The 19453-nt window shown below is 30.5% G+C and overlaps 1 protein-coding gene across 1 annotated transcript in view; it reads left to right on the top strand.

Moving 5' to 3' along the window:
• Positions 1–19453, top strand: part of LOC129966083 (cyclic nucleotide-gated cation channel alpha-3-like) — a 442056-nt gene that overhangs the window by 250012 nt on the left and 172591 nt on the right. The gene's annotated exons all lie outside the window — the stretch shown is intronic.

Here is a 19453-nt window from a genome sequence, read left to right as displayed (position 1 = left end):
TCCGTTTCGTAATTTAATTTCGAGAAGATTGCATTTGTGGCGGTGGCATTTCGGCTTTTTCACTTGCCGGTGGAAGTCATTTATTCCTCTAACGCTTGGGGATGGAACTGTAGTGAAAAAAAGTTGGAATCCGTTAACCAATCTTCTTTCGGTGTTAACCCGTAATGAACAAGTCAATCTGGGTGACTTGATTGTCTGCAAGGACTTTGAAGGTCAAAGTGATGAAGCTCTTATGTCTTCTGCTAGATAACTATATTTATGGGTCCCTGTAGGATAATATTCTGCAAGAGTGCATTGCCATTTTCTGATTGTTAATAAAATAAAATAATTTGCAGTATAGTTGAACAGGCAATACAGATTTCTTATGCTTTTGAAAATTTGGAATAGCCCATTCATTGAAAAACATCTTTTTTAATCACTGAAATTGTTAAACACATTTTTCTGAAAGCATGCAATATTAGTGTGCTAAAAAAGTATGAAATATTAATTTTGAAACATGAGACGCTGAATTAAAACAATCTAAACGAACTAAAAATTTTATTATTAGGTCACTTTTGTATTATTATTTCGAAATAGTGTATTAATATTTTCTGAATAAAATCATGCAATGTTAATGAAATAAAATAATTTGCAGTATAACTGAAAACAAAAATCGGATTTCTTATGCTTTTGAAAAATGAGAATAGCCCATTCATAAGCCCATGAAAAATAATTGTATTTATTATTTTGTATTGCTAAACACATTTTTCTGAAAGCGCATATCATTAATGTGCTAAAAGCAGCAAAATATTAGTTATAAAACAGAAAACGCTGATAAAAAAAATCGCAGCGAGCTGAAATTTTAATTTTTTTGTGTCATATTTAGAAATTTTACCCATCTTTTGCGCATTATTTTATTTGCATTTTATTTAAAGAAAATGTTATTAATGTGATTAAACCAGCGAACACACAAGAACCTTTATAATTTTCTTTCATTTATTTATCTTAATTATAGGGCAATTGTTTGTAAACAAGTTATTTTTGTAAATTAAAAATTCAGTTGACTGGATAAAACCTTGGCGTAGTGTTCTATGAAGGAATCATTTTGAATATTAAGGAATTGGTTAAATTTCTTGAATACAAGTCATAATTAAATGTAAGCAATTATCTTTATTTGTCAATAATACCTTTTATTTTATGTAAGGGATCTTTTTTTCTGTTATGCCTTAATATTTATTGCTTGCCAATGGATTCTATTGTCCTCCGCGCTTTTACGGAGGCGTTAGAATGGGTTTAATTCGGCGAAATAGGGATGAGAGGAAAGAGGAAAAGAGGAGATGTTTACATTTTTCATTAAGGTAAATTCTGGAAAGGGCACACATCCTTCCGCGTGCCACCCCTAAGTGATATGGTATTCAGATTTTCTTGTTAATATAATTTTTTCCTCCAGATTTTTGAAGGCTTGTACATTAGGGCTTAAGTGGTAGAACACTTTCTGAAATTTTTTTAAACCTTGTATTTGTGTAGTTATTTTATCTTAAAACATGTTTGGTAATTTGTCCTCATTAAGAATTCAATGAACAATAAAAATGAAATACATAAATAAATGGATATAAAAACAAAGATAGAAAGCATAAAATAAAGCAACAATTAATTAAAAGATACGCATATTGGACTTGCTCGGAAACCGGTCCGAGTTGACATAACATTTGCTCACAGAGCTATTAGCTACTCATAGCTGATGACAAGAACGAAAGACCCCTTCTGTTGAGTTTGGCTGGGGCTGGATTGTTCTGACTGCAAAACAAAAAAATCATGACAGCCAACAATGTGGTTCTTTTTCTTGTCCCCCCCCTTTCTATGGAAGCTTGTTTAAAAGTGATAAAAAGATAGGTCGCTAAATCTAAAATAGAAATGCTCCCTTGGTTTATTTTCTTTTAGCTTTCTGTTGGTTCTGATTTCGCCATCACGTTGGTTTTGAGACTGATACATGTGATATTATTTTGGTTAAAGCAGAATACAGGTTCGAAGACGTTGAAGAAACATATTATATTTTTAAAGTAATTTTAATATCCATTTCGTTAAAGCATAATTATTCGCAAGCAGAGGCGTGGACAAGGCACGTCCGCCACAAGCGCGGGACAAACGCAGAAGTAAGAAAAGGCAAGAGGGCGATACAAATGATCACTAGCAGATAGAATATAAAAGTTGAAATTTGATAAGGGCAACGGAAGTATCACTTTTTTTTTATACGTAATACTGATGGCGCATTAGTTTTACAGAGGAATTAATTAAACCGAAAGTGGAATTGGATCACGAAATAAGAGAATATTTTTAGAATGAAGTTACTATGGGCTAAATTAAGATAAAATCTTGGAAATTAATTAAAATGAAATTAGAATATCATTACATACATATATGTTTAAATATTTCCTATTTCTTTTAGTGGAATTTCCTCTACGAAAATAAGAATAATTAAAAACTTAAACTTAATTACTTAAAATATAATTAAAAAATTTATGCTCTTATAGGCATCACACTCATTATAGATATTTCCAAAAGAAAAATTCAATTTTACTTTCGTTCCTTTATAAAATATTTTCTCAACATGGACCACTGTGAAGATTTTTCTCCAAAAATTATCTTTTACTTATGACTTTAAACGAACAGTTCTTGAGTGTGTATATGTATGTATATAAATTTATTTATTTCGTGTATCTCGGAAAAAGCTCTAATGATATAGATCGAGTTTTATATTTAGATCAGGTTTTGTTTTTTTTAACTTATATATATATAGATGTCTTATCGGAAAAAACGCGATTTTACATACGCGCAAACACACACACACACAAACATTTTTATAACTAACTATTAGAGCCTTTTTTCTTTCTACTCTTATACTGAGTGTCATATAGCACAATCTCGTCATTTTTTTGTAGCACTTGCATTGTTGCCATAGGGTGACACCATACCTAAAAATTCATACCTAAAAATTTTATGAAATGGCATTGATGGATATGAGATGAGGTAAGTATACATATACAATCTTATATAAATATTTTCACAAAAACACACAATTTTACAAAAAAAAAAAAAAAAAAAGTGGTGAATAAAGCTTGGTCTCCAAATATTTGCAAATTAATAAGTCCATATTTTTTTCCAAAAAAAATTTTATTCGTCATAATTTTGAAATGGATTTTTTTTTCTGAATTCACTTACCGAACTTTACACAGTCATTATTTGTCGTTAAATAATATTTTAAAAATTCACTTACTAAACCCAGAAAGATGTTCTACTGTTACATAACGCTCTATCCATCATGCCTGACTCGGAACAGACGTCCTACAGGCGGCAGCAATGCAAGTACTCGAAATAGAATTCAAATTGCTTCGAAAATGGATCCTTTATACAATTAAACGAGTCCTTCCAAAAGGATTACTTACCCTACAGATTTGGGTCCCCATGATGTATCGGCTTGGTTGTAGTACAATCAATGTCTTGCGTTTCGTAATTTAATTTCGAGGAGATTGCATTTGTGGCGACGGCATTTGGGTTTTTTCAGATGCCAGTGGAAGTCATTTATTCCACTAACTCTTGGGGATGGGATTGGGAACAGGCTTCAGCGGAAAAAATTAAACAATCTGATTTCCAGTTTATCTGCACCCAATCTGATTTCGGTGTTAGCCGTAATTAACAAGTCAATCTAGGTGGCTTCATTTTGTGCCGGGACTTTAAAGGTCAGTAAGATAAAGATGTATCATTGATTAGATTTCAGCCTGATGTATGCTTGTTGTTGCTTTGATTTTTCGGTTTTTTTTTAGTGTTTCGTAATTTTTTTTAGTAAAACTCCCTAAATAAAACAAAAATCTATTTAAATAAATGTCATTTAAGGATGGGTATTTTAATCCTTCTAAAAATTGAAAAACATTTTTTCTTTGGAAAATAATTATTTTATGTTAAATAAAAATTCAAAATCAATATTTATAAAATAAAAGACCAATAATAATAAAGTGCGACTATTAAATTTAAATTATTTATGCGATTTCTCGACAACTTTGGAAATTCTGACAAATTTTATTGCAACCTTAAGGAGTTCTTATAACTATTCATTAAATATTGCAAATTCTTAGCGAATATTTAGATAATTGGTAGATAAGAGTACGTTTCACGAGAAACCGTATCCTGTTTCGAAGTATGACGAAATGATATAAGGTTTGCTTTTATTCATATACTGTAATATGGAGAATGATAGCGAAAAAAAAAAAAACATGGAAAGTTGTTAATACTCTGAGCTTGAAAATGAGTAACATTTATAATATAGTTTAATAATAATAATTATTCTGCGATGTATCAAATTACATTTTCTAGTGTCGAATTAAATACAAAAATGAAATGTTGGTACGTTTTGCATTAATGAATATGTTTAAAAAAAATCTTATATTTATATAGTATAGTTTAAATTCCTGATCAAATTGTTTTCAGTGAGTTTCATAATTTCTTCAAATTTAGCGTTTTTACTTACTAAAACTTTTATTACTTAAAAACATTCTCATTTAAATAATAAATAATTTGTACTTTTTTCCTCGATTTTCAAAATTCATTTTTATAACCATTCTATGAAATAATGCTTATTATTTTTTGTCAGATTCCTCATCACGTAGCACTCTAATTTAATCCAAAATTTTTAATAAAATGAATAGATCTATTGATAATGAAGATATGAGCTATGAATTTGCTATGATTTTAAAATAATGTATTGACTTCGGAATTGCTCTAATTAGAATACGAGCTTCTATTAAGATTATTCAGGGTGGAATTCGTTATATGGGATGGGATAAGAAAAGACTAGTAAATTAGAAAATAATTCAAAAATTGATTAGGATAGTCCTTTGTTACAAACACGAAGGTAATTTAATTAAATAAATGCTGAAACGATAAAAGAATTGATTAATCGTAAAACTTCAAATATAGCTACGTTTTTATTCCTTCTGGTGAAATCACGATTTCAAGAAAAATTGATTTCAAGGCACCATCATATCTAGAGTAATGAATTTTAAATTGAAGCCTAGAAAGAAAATAAAACAGAACACTTTTTAATTAACTAATAAAAGTGTATTGATAAAAACCATTTCATGAATCATATTTAATTTCAAAATTCTGACACATGTAAAAGCAAAAATACTTTCTATGGATGTTATTTACGCATGTAAAAAATTATATTCCTCAAAATATAAAACAGCTGTTTAATATTTAATTTCTTTCTATTCGAGGGGGAAAAGACTTTTTTTTTCCATTTCACTATACTCTTTTTCCTTGCTTTGGAGTATTTTTTTTTACAAATGAATGGTTTTTAGTTCAGTCTTAAGAGTTTTATTTTTTTTTAACTTTGGTGAACTTATCAGAAATACTATTAAGATTAAATAAATTGGAATAAACTATTATTGAAATCTGCAGTGAAAAATTTATACATTATAATTTTTCATGAATTGAAATATAGATTACACTAGTTTTCGGTTAATATAATTGCAATGCCTGTAGTTTCATTTGTTTCTTCAAAAAAAAAAAAAAAATTATAAATTCTTTGAAAAAATATTTAAAAAAAATTTTAAATATAATTCTAAATCCAATGTCTTAAAGAATCTGTTAATATTACTCTTTCAATATTTGTTTATTTTCTCAATTCTTATTTAAATGTCATTATAAATTAAACTCCTCACTTCTCTGTAATATGATGAATTAATTATACTGATCACTTGGAAAATCGATTAACTCACAAAACAGTACTAGGAAAAAAAAAATAAGATAATATACTTTGTTTATAAAAATTCCATTAAGATATGAATTCAAATAAACATTTTAAAATATATTATAGAAGATGCGGCTTTTATTAAACGGATTATAAAATTTATAAAAAAACACACTTTGTGGAATTATCGTTATTATTATAAATATTATTATTCACTATATTTATTACATTTATCGTTTTATTTATTATATTCTTTATATTTTTTATTTATTGTATTTTCTTTGCATTAATTTCTTATTTAATACAGTATTTTTTGCCCTTGACTAAGGAAATGAAGCGATTCGGCAAAAAAAAAAAAAAAACATCAAATTCAGTCTTCAAATGATTGAAAAGCTTCAACATAGTAAGAATATTTTTTTATGAAAGATGGTGATTAATTAAGTGATTAATTGATTAATTAAGTGAATTAAGTGATTCATTTTTATGTCTTCTGGTTATTTAGCAATATAATTGTTTTTTATCTACTGTAATTGAAGTCCTATCCTATCGATTTGATCTTAGGTTTTTATTATAACTATAAACTTTATTATAACTTTAAGTGAAGGAATATATTTCATTAAGTCCATCATACATTTCCTCTTTGCTTTTATCGTTCTAATTATAGGATGTGATTATGACTTTTTAAAAATATTTTTCAAACCTAATTGTCTACCTGCAATGGTTTTTTTTACTTATTAATAAATAAATATTTGTTAAATTCATGTTTTAATTGTATGATTTTTGAGTCTTGATCTTTTCTAATCCATTCTTCTCTCCGACCTTTTTTATCCAGTTTATTTTAAGCCAATTTACTTCTGCCTTAGGCTATAAGTGATAAATTTCTATCCCTTGCATATTGTAATAAGATAACATTAAAATTTTTACTTTACAAAGTATTTGTCAGCACACGTAAAGTAGCACTGATTGGAAAGTATATTGGAAAAATACTTGCTGTGATGTGAGTTGGTATAATATAAAGTAAATTGACTTCTGAAATAAATATTTTTTATTGTGAAGATAACGGAACAAAGTTGTTGAGCATTTTATGTTAAAAAGTGCTCTTATTTTCTGATGTTCTAGAAAATCCAAAATTTTGTACATTCATATTTTTCATGAGAATAAGGTATCGTAGAAGAAGAGAACTTTATTATGATTTAATAGATAATTACAATTAATTTTTACTTCCTTCCTTAAGGTTCCGTCAGGAAATGAATTTGAATAAAAAGAATAATTTCATGATTTTTCTAATATTTATAATAATGAATTATAGTTTAAATAATAAAATGTAGATAATCATAGGAATAAATAAATTCTATAGTTTAGTAAATTGCTAAAAAGAAATGTATAGCTTTTAAAAACTATTAAAATTATTAGAAATATGACTGTATATGCGTAAACACTATCACCATAAAACTATATTTATGCCGAAATCGTATCTTTGTGCTAATGTTAGAATACACTTATGGGCAAGTGGTACTCATTTAATGGACATTAGTAAATGTCCCATTTGCATGCTTAATACTGACGAGAAAAAATTTATTTTTATGCCATTAAAAGTTTTCAAATCATTCATTATCGCTTTATTGTCCGTGTAGACGCTTTCTTCCATTAGCTTTCTCATTAACGAAACTTTAATTACTCATAAATCATTTTATCTCTGATCAAATATTGACAGTTTTTTTGTGATAATTATCTCGATTCTAATAAATTTTCATTGTCCTTTGATTTACAGTTATATTTTAAAAATATTTTACCTTTTTATAAAAACAAAATTCTTATGGGTTATGTTTAAAAACTTGATCGTTGGCGAAAACCGTTTGTCATAGAAATATAAATAACTCGCATTATCTTCTTTGTTGAATGTTATGCTGGTTAATATTTTAACGCATGTTTGGCACAGTATAGCCAGTTATGACTACTGCGCCAGTAAACCTATACAAACAAATAATTAAATATCTTAGATCAATTTTAAATAAACTGATATAGGTATTAATAATAACCTTTCAATTTTAATAATAAGCTTTCTTATTTTTCTGAAATCTTCCTTTTTTTTATTTAAACTGTCTACAGTTTTTTTTTCCTTTTTCCATTTTACAGCACAAGCCAATATACATATGCATTTGAAAATGCCATATTTGTTATTCAAACTAAAAACAAAGCAGAATTGTCCTTTAGGTGCTTCAGGATACATTGTTCTAAAAGATAATCCTCTGACCATATGCAAATTGAAATTTTATTTCCAACAAAGCAAATATAGAAGCTACTTATCTATTGTTGCAATTTGCTATTTTGTAAATATTTGATATGCGTGTGTAAACCGGTAAAATAACAAATAGTGCCTAAAATACCTCTGGTTCTTTAGATAAAATTGTAATAGAATAAAATAACGATAAAATTATTTGATGTTTAGAACATTTTAATAATAGGGCTTCTGAGAAATTCCATATTCATTCCTTGAGGGAATGGAATTTTATGTTTTCAAAATCTATTCTTCATGATGTAGTTATGTTTATTATATTTGCAATTTTTGTATGAACTCTTATTATGTAAACTTCAAAGAAAAATGTTTTAGCTTTTTATCTCAATGTTTTTTTTGTAATGGGATTATACAAAATAATTTATATTTTAATTTAAATGATCAAATGTAATTCAGTTGTAATCAGTAAAAATGTCAGTTGTTACCCATCATGATTAAAAATAAAACAATGTCGCCATTCAGCATTTCAGTTATTTAGAAATGTAGTAAATATATGAAATTTAATCATGGGAAGTTTTTGAAAGGAAAAATATAGTGAAATAAAGATAGTTAATGCGCCTTGTTGTATATTTAATTTTAAGATTAATCATTTGTTCCTCTTATATTTAAATGCAAAGTAGTCATTATTTTAATTTCATACGGCACAGTAACATAACAAATATATACTGTATTATAAATGACAAATTAGAGATCCTTGTTAAACTTATTGTGTTACTAATCGCCTATAGCGATTAGCTAGTTTTCCAGACATATTAGTTGTATTTATTTTCATTTAAATCGATTAGATATGACTTCATGTCTGTCAAATACCAGACATTAAATTTGTGTTATTTTAATTGTATTACATATGTTCTGTTAATTATATACACAAATTCTTTTAATGGAGACTAGTCCCATGACATATCAAAAACGCATATTTCGGTTTTATTTACTTTTTAACTTTCACAAAATTGTGAATTTTATTACAGTATTTAACTTGTAAATTGCAGAGATATTAAACAGAATCCCTTTTTGTTTTCAACAATCCAAGGATATGAAGTAATTAAATATTTAATGAAACAATGGAAATAATAGGAATTCCAAGATATCAATATAATCTATTATTGAGAAGTAGGGAAAAACTTTATTTTAATTACCAAAATTCAGGAATTATTTGCACACTTTATAAGTTGGTATCATTAAAAAGACTATTTTAAATTCTGAAACAATGTAAATTCATCTTTGTGTATTTATAATTTTGAAAGTATTTGTTTTTATTTATCTTTTATTTTGTGTATTCATATTTTTATCGCGGAAAACCACCAAAATTCAGCTTATTTGTTAATTAATGTTCTAATTAAAATTGTTCTCTAAAATCCTTAATAATCCTTAATAAATTGTATGTTTACAATTTATGTTTGTTTGTATTTAAATCCTTAATAAATTGTATGTTTACATCCTCTAGGTTATATCTGTGCAAATTTTATATCTCTCATTAAAAGAGTCAACCTTGCAGCTCATTAAAAGAATCGCCAAACACACAAACATTTTTATTATTAATAGAGATTAAAAACATTTTTATCCAACATGTAAATATAAATAATACAATACTTCTAAAAAATTTCAACTAAATACAAACCTGTGTTGTTCAGTAATATATATCTCATATCAGACTAGTATTCTTTGTAATATTTTAAGAAATGTGAGTCCAGAGATATCCGTGAAAGAAAAAACAAGAGGACTCGTTCACAAATCGGAAAAATGCTCCGATGTCCTACAAATAGCACTCGACACAGAAAACCGTCTGTTTCTATTTCTCCAGCTCTTATAAATGTATTCCCCATTGATTGTTTCCGTTTGTTTCTTTTACCACCAATAAAACACGAGAAAGTCCTTCATTTGCGTGATTTCCGGAAAGAAATCCGGGAGGTATCTTTTACCATTTCTTTGGGAATTATTAGGGATTTCGTTTCTTTCGCTTTTTAAAAGATGGGTAATGTTTTTATGTATGCGATGCTTCTTTTAAATTAGCTTCATCCGCTGCTGAAATAGCGAAAAAGAATGTTTTGCCGAAATGGTAATTTGTCTTCGGTAATGGTTTTTTTCTGATTGTTTTCATGTTGCGAAATGCATTATTTATAGAAGTATGCTGAAATGCTATGTTTACGATCCAAGCGGGGGTATAGAGATAGTTTGTTAAATTCCATTTAGTTTCTATATCATAACTTAGACTCGGTAACAAGACTCGTTATTATCAATTTAGCTCAAGTGATACATATACGGAGCCAGGTTGAATCAAATTCTAATGTGATTGTCCTGTTCCAAGACGACAGCAATCTTGTTTCTTCAAATTTTCTTACAATTTTTTTTTACTACTTACTAGTTCTTTTGAAATGACTAGGCCTGCTAAAAGATTCCAATAAATGCAAAATTTATTAAGATCTATTTGTTTGAAATCAGCGCAATGTCCATTTGCAACTATTCTTTTTATTCGCTAGGTCTTTGTTTTTCTTTTATTACGTCTTTCATGAGGATTCATACTTTTCTGATAAACTGTAATAAAATTTCAAACCCACTTTTTTTTTTTGTATTTAACCATATTGTTCAACCAGGGTTGATTTGTATGGATAATAAGAAACGATTGATTCTCCATTTTGATTTGTATTCTTTAGCTATTTCAAGACCATTAATGACAGAATATCGAGCATTTTCTCTAGAAGTATGCTGTCAGAAATTTAGGTCAGGACTGATAACAATCGATCGGGGATTTACATACATGCATATATATATATATATATGTAGGACTCAGAAATCACTACTATTTTAGAACGCACATTTAATTACATTTAGGACGATTAGGACATTTAGGATATATATACATTAACATAAAAGAATTGAACATTCAGTAGATTTCGTCGAATACGTCGCGTCTAGTCTCGTCTTTACTTTCGTCCAGATCCGTCTGATCTGCCACACGTCTTTTCTCTCGTCCAGATCCGTCTGATCTGCCACGTCTTTTCTCTCGTCCAGATCCGTCTGATCTGCCACGTCTTTGCTCTCGTCCAGATCCGTCTGATCTGACACGTCTTCACTCTCGTCCAGATCCGTCTGATCTGCTCCCCGTCTAACCAGCGTCAACTCCGTCTAACAACCAGCAGATGGCGCTCGCCAACAAGCGCTCGTCACTACATTCGGCGATCCTGACGTCTCTTTCGTTTTCGAAAGTTAAAGTAGAAAAATAATTTCTTCAACGTCGATCCACACTGCGTCAGTCCACAAGGAGTTGGTATCCAAAAGGTTTATTGTAGCACGTCAAATTGCTCTACGTCAAATTTCACTCCTGTTTGGCTCTTCATTAATATCTCGGCCGAACCCCCATATTTGTAGGACTCAGAAATCACTACTATTTTAGAACGCACATTTAATTACATTTAGGACGATTAGGACATTTAGGATATATATACATTAACATAAAAGAATTGAACATTCAGTAGATTTCGTCGAATACGTCGCGTCTAGTCTCGTCTTTACTTTCGTCCAGATCCGTCTGATCTGCCACACGTCTTTTCTCTCGTCCAGATCCGTCTGATCTGCCACGTCTTTTCTCTCGTCCAGATCCGTCTGATCTGCCACGTCTTTGCTCTCGTCCAGATCCGTCTGATCTGACACGTCTTCACTCTCGTCCAGATCCGTCTGATCTGCTCCCCGTCTAACCAGCGTCAACTCCGTCTAACAACCAGCAGATGGCGCTCGCCAACAAGCGCTCGTCACTACATTCGGCGATCCTGACGTCTCTTTCGTCTTCGAAAGTTAAAGTAGAAAAATAATTTCTTCAACGTCGATCCACACTGCGTCAGTCCACAAGGAGTTGGTATCCAAAAGGTTTATTGTAGCACGTCAAATTGCTCTACGTCAAATTTCACTCCTGTTTGGCTCTTCATTAATATCTCGGCCGAACCCCCATATTTGTAGGACTCAGAAATCACTACTATTTTAGAACGCACATTTAATTACATTTAGGACGATTAGGACATTTAGGATATATATACATTAACATAAAAGAATTGAACATTCAGTAGATTTCGTCGAATACGTCGCGTCTAGTCTCGTCTTTACTTTCGTCCAGATCCGTCTGATCTGCCACACGTCTTTTCTCTCGTCCAGATCCGTCTGATCTGCCACGTCTTTGCTCTCGTCCAGATCCGTCTGATCTGACACGTCTTCACTCTCGTCCAGATCCGTCTGATCTGCTCCCCGTCTAACCAGCGTCAACTCCGTCTAACAACCAGCAGATGGCGCTCGCCAACAAGCGCTCGTCACTACATTATATATATATATATATAATATAGCACAGAAATCGCTCTTATCATATATAATCGAAAGGGAACAAATTACTATATGAATGTTTCAGACAGCTTCATTGAACGTTTTGAAAGGCGTACTTAATTAAATGTTTCTAATAAATAAAGCTGTGAAACAGTAGAAATGCTCTGAATAGGGGATCACAAAAACTATTCACTCAGAAGAACGGAGATGCAAAATAAATTGAAAAATAAGTGCCAAACATGGTTTAATCGAGTGAAAAAAATACTTTATTATTGCCAAATGGTTAATTGCTATGACTTACCTATGGAAATAATCATATCGTCAGAAAATATTATTTCAACTTAAAACTCATTCAATTATTTTTTAATGATATCACTTTCATATCTGTACATTGTTTTCGTTATTATTAATATTTAAAAAACAAAACAAAGATTTTTTAAATAATTTTTAATGTTTGAAACTTGAATTTAAACAGTGTGGGATATAGGGAGAAGCGCGTTTATCCCCAGTTCTTAATGTTATGATGAAATTAAAATTCAGCTATCAAAATATTCAATCGTGTGCTTTTATCGATGTTAAAATTAAGATTTTAAATGATGTTTTATTTAGACATTATTTCCGAAGTAGGATTTATTTCATAGTCTAAACACTTCTCAATTTGTTATAATTTATTTCGTGTAATAATCTATTTCGATTTATTCAGTTAAATTCATGTTTTTCGGTCTTTTTAAATATTTTTTTTAAAAAATGAAATATGCATTCAGAATTAATTTTGAACAGCCTAAAACGTCAATATTTTAAGCGAACCGAGTTGGTTGCCAAAGATGGCTAGTTGTCAAAATTTTTAGATAATCTATTTAGGCTTTTAGGAGTACACAGATTAAATTTCGTGAAGATTATACTAATCGTTTTCATTTTGGGGGTGTTCCATTAGCTGGAACAGTGCACCGCTAAAGCTCTGAAAAGTGTGACTACGCGAGCACTGTTGAAACGCGAAAATGAGTAAAATCTCTAGCATTTGAATAAAAAACACTATGTACACCTATGTAGCAGATTTAGCATGAGCCAAGGCGCACCACAATGAGACATGCTCAGATTCACTATTGGAGGGCAATGTTTGAAGGATTTTTGGTGTTTTGGAAAAAGTTAATCTTTCCTCGTCCTTTTCTCTATAATTAATTTACAATATTTTAAATAAAAAAAAATTGCAGTTACAGTTAAAATAAAAAATAACCTATAATCTATATATATATAATGCTAACGTACGTGGCACAAAAATCGCTCAAATTACTTTTTATGCAATGGCAATGGTAAAATGTAAACAACGATATACGAAAATTTCAGACTGCTTTTCTCGGCTTTTTTACAGCTATACTCACTTCACTTCATTCAACACTTAGCAAATTAAATAAAATTATTATATAAATGCTGTTTGCTGTGTCAAACACTTCATTCAATCAAAAGATGTAAAAGAAATCAAGAAATAGACTTTAAACAGAAAGTTTAATCGACAGCGAAAATAGGCTTGATCGTCGTTAGATGGTAATATCTTCCAAAGCTATTAATCTGACAAAAGAAGTTTTTGGATTACCTTAAAACTCAAAAAATTACCTCTTTAACGATATCGATTTTATTTCTGTACAGTTTATTTTTATCTTTTACTTTTAATAAATTCAAGTTTAATTTACAATGCTACGATACTTTTAAAATTTTGAAATTAAAATGCATCCATGAAAATACTCAGTTACTTGCTTTTGCCAATATTAACATTAAGATAAAAAAAAAATCTTTTTTGGACATAAATTCCGAAATAGGATTTTCACTTCCGTTTTTGTTTCGTAGGAGACTTTTAATTTGTGCTTATAATAGTTTATTGCTGATTCATTCAATTAAATTCACATTTTTAAGTCACATCAAATAAACAGAAATTTTAAAAAATGCATTTCATATTAATCATTTAATAGCCTAAAAAGTCAATAATTGGGCGAGCAAGACGATCGCCAAAGGAGGCTGGTATAAATATAATTCAAAAATATTTATTATACAAAACGAGCGTTAGCTTAACTCGAAATAGAGAGCAGGAAATTCCGAGCAGCTCTAAATAAAGATAAACTACAGATAAAAAAATATTAAAGCCACAAAAGCTCAGACCTCGAGTAAAAAGGTCAATCATTTTCAAAAATTCTGACCCCCCCCCCCCAAACAATATTCATAGAATTCAGATCATTTTCTACGAAAAAGAAAGACGAACCGGAAACGAAAACGCAGGTGTTTCCTTACCGGCAGAGCGACCCGCCGAGTAACATGATCGGAGTAGTGTTTCAGCTGATTGAACATCTAATTTTATCCAACAATTATATGCATGTTATCTCTAGTAAAATCTGAAAAAGTATATAAAATAAATAGTTTAATATATAGACAACAAAATAATACTGAAATTATTTTTCCAACAATAATTTTTATTAGAAAAAATTAACAAAATTCTATGGAAAAAAAATAAGCTTTTACATAGAGCACTATGGAAGGAGATTAGGGATGAGCTTGATTTAAATTGTTATCTATTACTAAAAAAGTAGGTTAAAAGTATATCTTAGACCTATTTTTTTTTCATTTACTGATGAATTTAATGATTTTAAAAGCGAGCGAAGTTAGGTGTCCCATATAGTGGAACACTGCGTTGCAAATAGTTAAGCAACAAAAGAATTAATTTAAAAAAAATTTTCGGTGGTGCTTTGAAGTGCATTAAGTTATTAATTTCAACTTTTGATGCATTGCTCTATATTATATATCATTCACTGTCTATCTATGAAAATAAAGCTCATGCATAAAGCTCTCCCTTATTGCCTTCGGCTTTCCAGAAAATGACCCAGTAAAGCTCTGACATTTATTTGTTACAAATCCCAGAAGACAGTATTCTTCCGTTTCATAAGCGACCATTTTTGATATTGTTACGAAATTTCCGGGGTTCGTTTGGATAGTGGGGGTTATATGGTGTGAAGAACTCTCAATCACCAGACGGCAGTAGAAAATAAAACAACGACGTTTATTGACACGAAGACACGCAGGACAGCACAAAGACGACAACTATATACAGCACAGAAGACGATTATCTTCAGCCGAGACGTGCAGCATACAACAGCAGCCTACAAAACTCTACTACAGACAGTAGCACACAGCTTAGTTCAGCACTAGCTTCACTCCGTCGCTGCACCGCTTACCTCTGGAAGGTCAGTTCTTTACCGTCGGTTCAGACTACTCTGTCCTAGCAGCTGCGGCCACTTCCTTTTATAGGTCTCAGGAGGCGGGGCTAGACGCCTCTCAACCAATCAGGAACGTTCGAGGCGTATCTCGGTACCTACTGGACGGTCTGGAAAATTTTCAATGTTTCGAGTATAATCTATTTTGGCGCCAAAATTGCCAAATTCGTAGCCAAGTCGCCAAATTCTCGCCAAGTTTGTCGCCAAGCTCTGGAACCTCCGACGCGACACCGGACTCCGTCCAGTACAGATGACTGTAAAAAATTCTTTCTGATGGTGGAACCAACTATGCTGGGAAGCAGCATTACAGATTCGTAACAATATAACACTAATATAACACTCTATGCAATGTCTCTTAATATAAACAATATAGATTGTTCTTTCTGTGCTAAGATGCGGCAGATCTCTTTTTATTCTTAAGCTCCATTGAAAGATAAAAAATCGTAAACTCTTTTTTTCCGCTTGGATTAGCGTAACTGAAGCATTGCAATCAAAATTTCATAGTTTTTCAAATAAATAAATAAAAATGCCAATGATGTAAATGTTTTGCTCTCTATACCATCTTGTTCCAGCTTTTTGACATATCTATGCACAAACTATGAGGGCAATAACCCATAAGCCTTTGTTATCAATGATTTTCATGACATCAATCATGGAAAATTTCTGAAACTTCTTCCATAGCTCCACTACATTTATTTTGTATTGCAGTTTTAGACGGATGTACTTCAGTTTACTATATTCATATTTTTGAACAGCGAAATCTGAAAGCATCGTTTGGGATATAGGGGGAAAAAATCTATATTTACCTAAAATTTTCATCGTGGATTTTTCTCTAGAACAATTTTCTTCTCGAACAAAAAGAAATCTACGCAGTTTATTAAAATATCTGTTTTAAAATTATGAGTATATTATTTTTTATATTTATTAAAAGCAAAGCAAATGTCTATTTTCTATAAAATTCTTTGAAAATAGTTCCTAAAATATAGTTGTAAAATTGCTCTTTATTTTACTTGGGGGAAAAAAGAATTATATTTTATACCTCTGTTTTTAGTAAAATTTTTAAACAATTTTTTTTTGCTGTTTTAAAGAAATAAGATTAATCTTTAAATACAGTAAGAAAAAATCGAAATGACACTTATAAAAATCGTGGTGGTAGAGAAACGGTGAAGAAAGGAAAAATATTTCCACATTGGCCTCGTGACGGTGTTTGTACATCGATAAATGGGTAATCGCGAATTCCACTTTCAATCCACCATGTTATTGAAATATGTGAAATCCTAGAGATGTCCAGTATTCTGCCGCCGGTGTGAAGTGAGAATATATAAAGAAAGGCTCTAGCTCAGATGCTGTCTTCGTCATCTTACCATCGTTCACTATCATAATGCTCGCCCCAAAATATCTTTCATATAATTTCAAAACTCGTTGATATAGTTAAATTAATCTAAAGGAGATGGAAAACTGAAAATAAAATTTCACTTTTTCATATAATTGGAAATTATGATCCATCACTTTTCTTAAACATCCAAAGACTCTTAATTTCAATCTTTTCTCATATAATCCTTCTCATATAGTCAATATAGGGATAGTAATCAATATCCCATAAACAAGGATTGAAGAGTAAGAGTAAAAATCTATATTGAATTAGTTAAATACGACAAAAATTAAGCTATTATTACAAGATGCCATGAAAACTTTCCAACTTTGGATCCAAAACGTTGCAACACTGTGAGGCAGGACTTCAGTTTACGAGCTTCCAATGTCAATAGTTGAACATACGCGTTAAATCATGCCCTTTTACTTCCAAATCAAAAGAAATCTCGAATATTCGTGACAAACTGTTTGAAAGGGCGTATGGACCCACGACACAAACAAGTTTGAAGTCGTTGATTGGATAAATAACAATGTTGTATCTCTCCCTCTTTTTAAAGAAACGCATCAAAATAATATTCAGTCAGTAATCGATGCAATTTTTTCCTTCATCCATTGGGCCATCACTCAACATAAAGATCCAAAAACAGTAATGAAAACTTACAACGATGCTCTTTTACAGTGCTGGTCCATCGGCTGGAAAATCAAAATCAATTTAAATAAATGTGCGTGTCTCCTTTTCACTAGAGAAATGAAAATGTCCGAACTCAGCTCTACTCAATCAAAATATTCGACCAGCCCGTCTCCGGGGTAAATGAATACAAACCCCTAGGGTTAGTTATAGACCTCAAAATTATCCTTTAATAGTCATATTAAAACGGACCTGACCAAAGCTACAACTCAGCAGTTTAATTGCTCCATGGAGTAAGCTATCAATAAGATACAAACTTCTGCTCTACAAAGAAATTATAAGATCAGAATTGATGTATTGTTCTGGGGAGCCATTTCTGCCCACAACATTAAGAAGTTCCAAGTTTTCCAAAATAAACATCTGATGAAGATTGTTGATGTCCCCTGGCACATTAGAATAAAGCTGCTTCATAATGGCCATGGCGATTTCCAAATTGAACATGTTTCGGAACTTATCAAAAGAACGTTAATTAAGTTTTTTGAAAAAATAGCAGAGATTCGCAACGAGTTGCTTCAACGACCAGCTTACCATTCCAATTCTAGGAAAAGATCTAGGTTGCAAATGATAATCTTTATTTTATCCCCAAATTGAACTTGTTTCGGAACTTATCAAAAGAACGTTAATTAAGTTCTTGGAAAAAATACCAGAGATTCGCAACGGGTTGCTTCAACGACCAGCTTACGATTCCAATTCCAGGAAAAGATCTAGGTTTCAAATGATAATCTTTATTTTAATTTTCCGTCTGTAGAAAGACCGAGAATCAGTCGCACTGTCGCCAATCTGGAGCATTAATTTATTCAAAATGAATCCTGATTCTGCCCTAGATAGCTACAATAAGCTATACGTGCTACATTTTTCAGGATTTTTTTTATAAATAAATAAGCAAATAATAAAAATAAAATCTTCAATAAGAAGGCACAAGCGACGTAAATCCATTCAAGTTTTCCATCCCCCATAAATAATTAAAACATTATTGATTTAATAATAACTTGATCATATTAAATAAATAAAAAATAATACCAAATTTCATGACGTTAGAGCTTTATCAGCTCGTCTAAACTATTTCAATTAATTTTAATCTTTTCTTTAAACTTACAAATTCTAATAGTTATTCTAAATTATGGTGTACAGTGCCCGTGACCGCGTTGTCACACCGTGGAACTTCGAAAAACATCACGATGTTGCTGTTACCATTGACTCATTTAAATCGCCAAACGTTGGGTAAATCTTTCTTTGCAAAGTATAGCAAATATATTTTTCTTCAACTGACGAATCAATTAACTCAAATGTTGAATTAAACATTCAAGTCAAGGCACGACGCCTCGTGTAACGCTGGCTTAAAGATCAATGTGGAGATTAAAATTCCAATTCTAGTGCAACAATTTCATCAGAATATTTATTTTTTCAACCCCAATGTTTTTACTTAATCGGATACATAGCATGGATAAAGGATTAGCATAGACTTGAGATTTTGGCGAATTTCCACGTTTTAAACTTCTCTGAGTTCTAAAAAAACATATTTGGAAAATATCCGTCTGTCAGTCTGTGGTAACTAATAAACGCCTTGATCTAGAGGAATGAAATTTGTTATAGGTATTTATATCAAAATGAGATTTCTAAATTATTAAATTTTTATCAAAATCCGGTTAGAGAAAATCTGCCTGTCTGAATATAATTTAAGACGATAACTACAAAACGAAGAGAGCTAGAAAAATAAAACTCGGTACACAAAATTAATATCTATATTCTAGATTAAATACCTTTCAAATTCTGAGCCAAACCCAACAAGGGATTGACCGACTGTTGGTCTG

This window comes from Argiope bruennichi, chromosome 4 (assembly GCF_947563725.1).
Source record: "Argiope bruennichi chromosome 4, qqArgBrue1.1, whole genome shotgun sequence".
Taxonomy (NCBI): Eukaryota; Metazoa; Arthropoda; class Arachnida; order Araneae; family Araneidae; genus Argiope; species Argiope bruennichi.
Note: the sequence above shows the minus strand (reverse complement) of the source record. Positions and strands in the feature narration are given on the sequence as shown.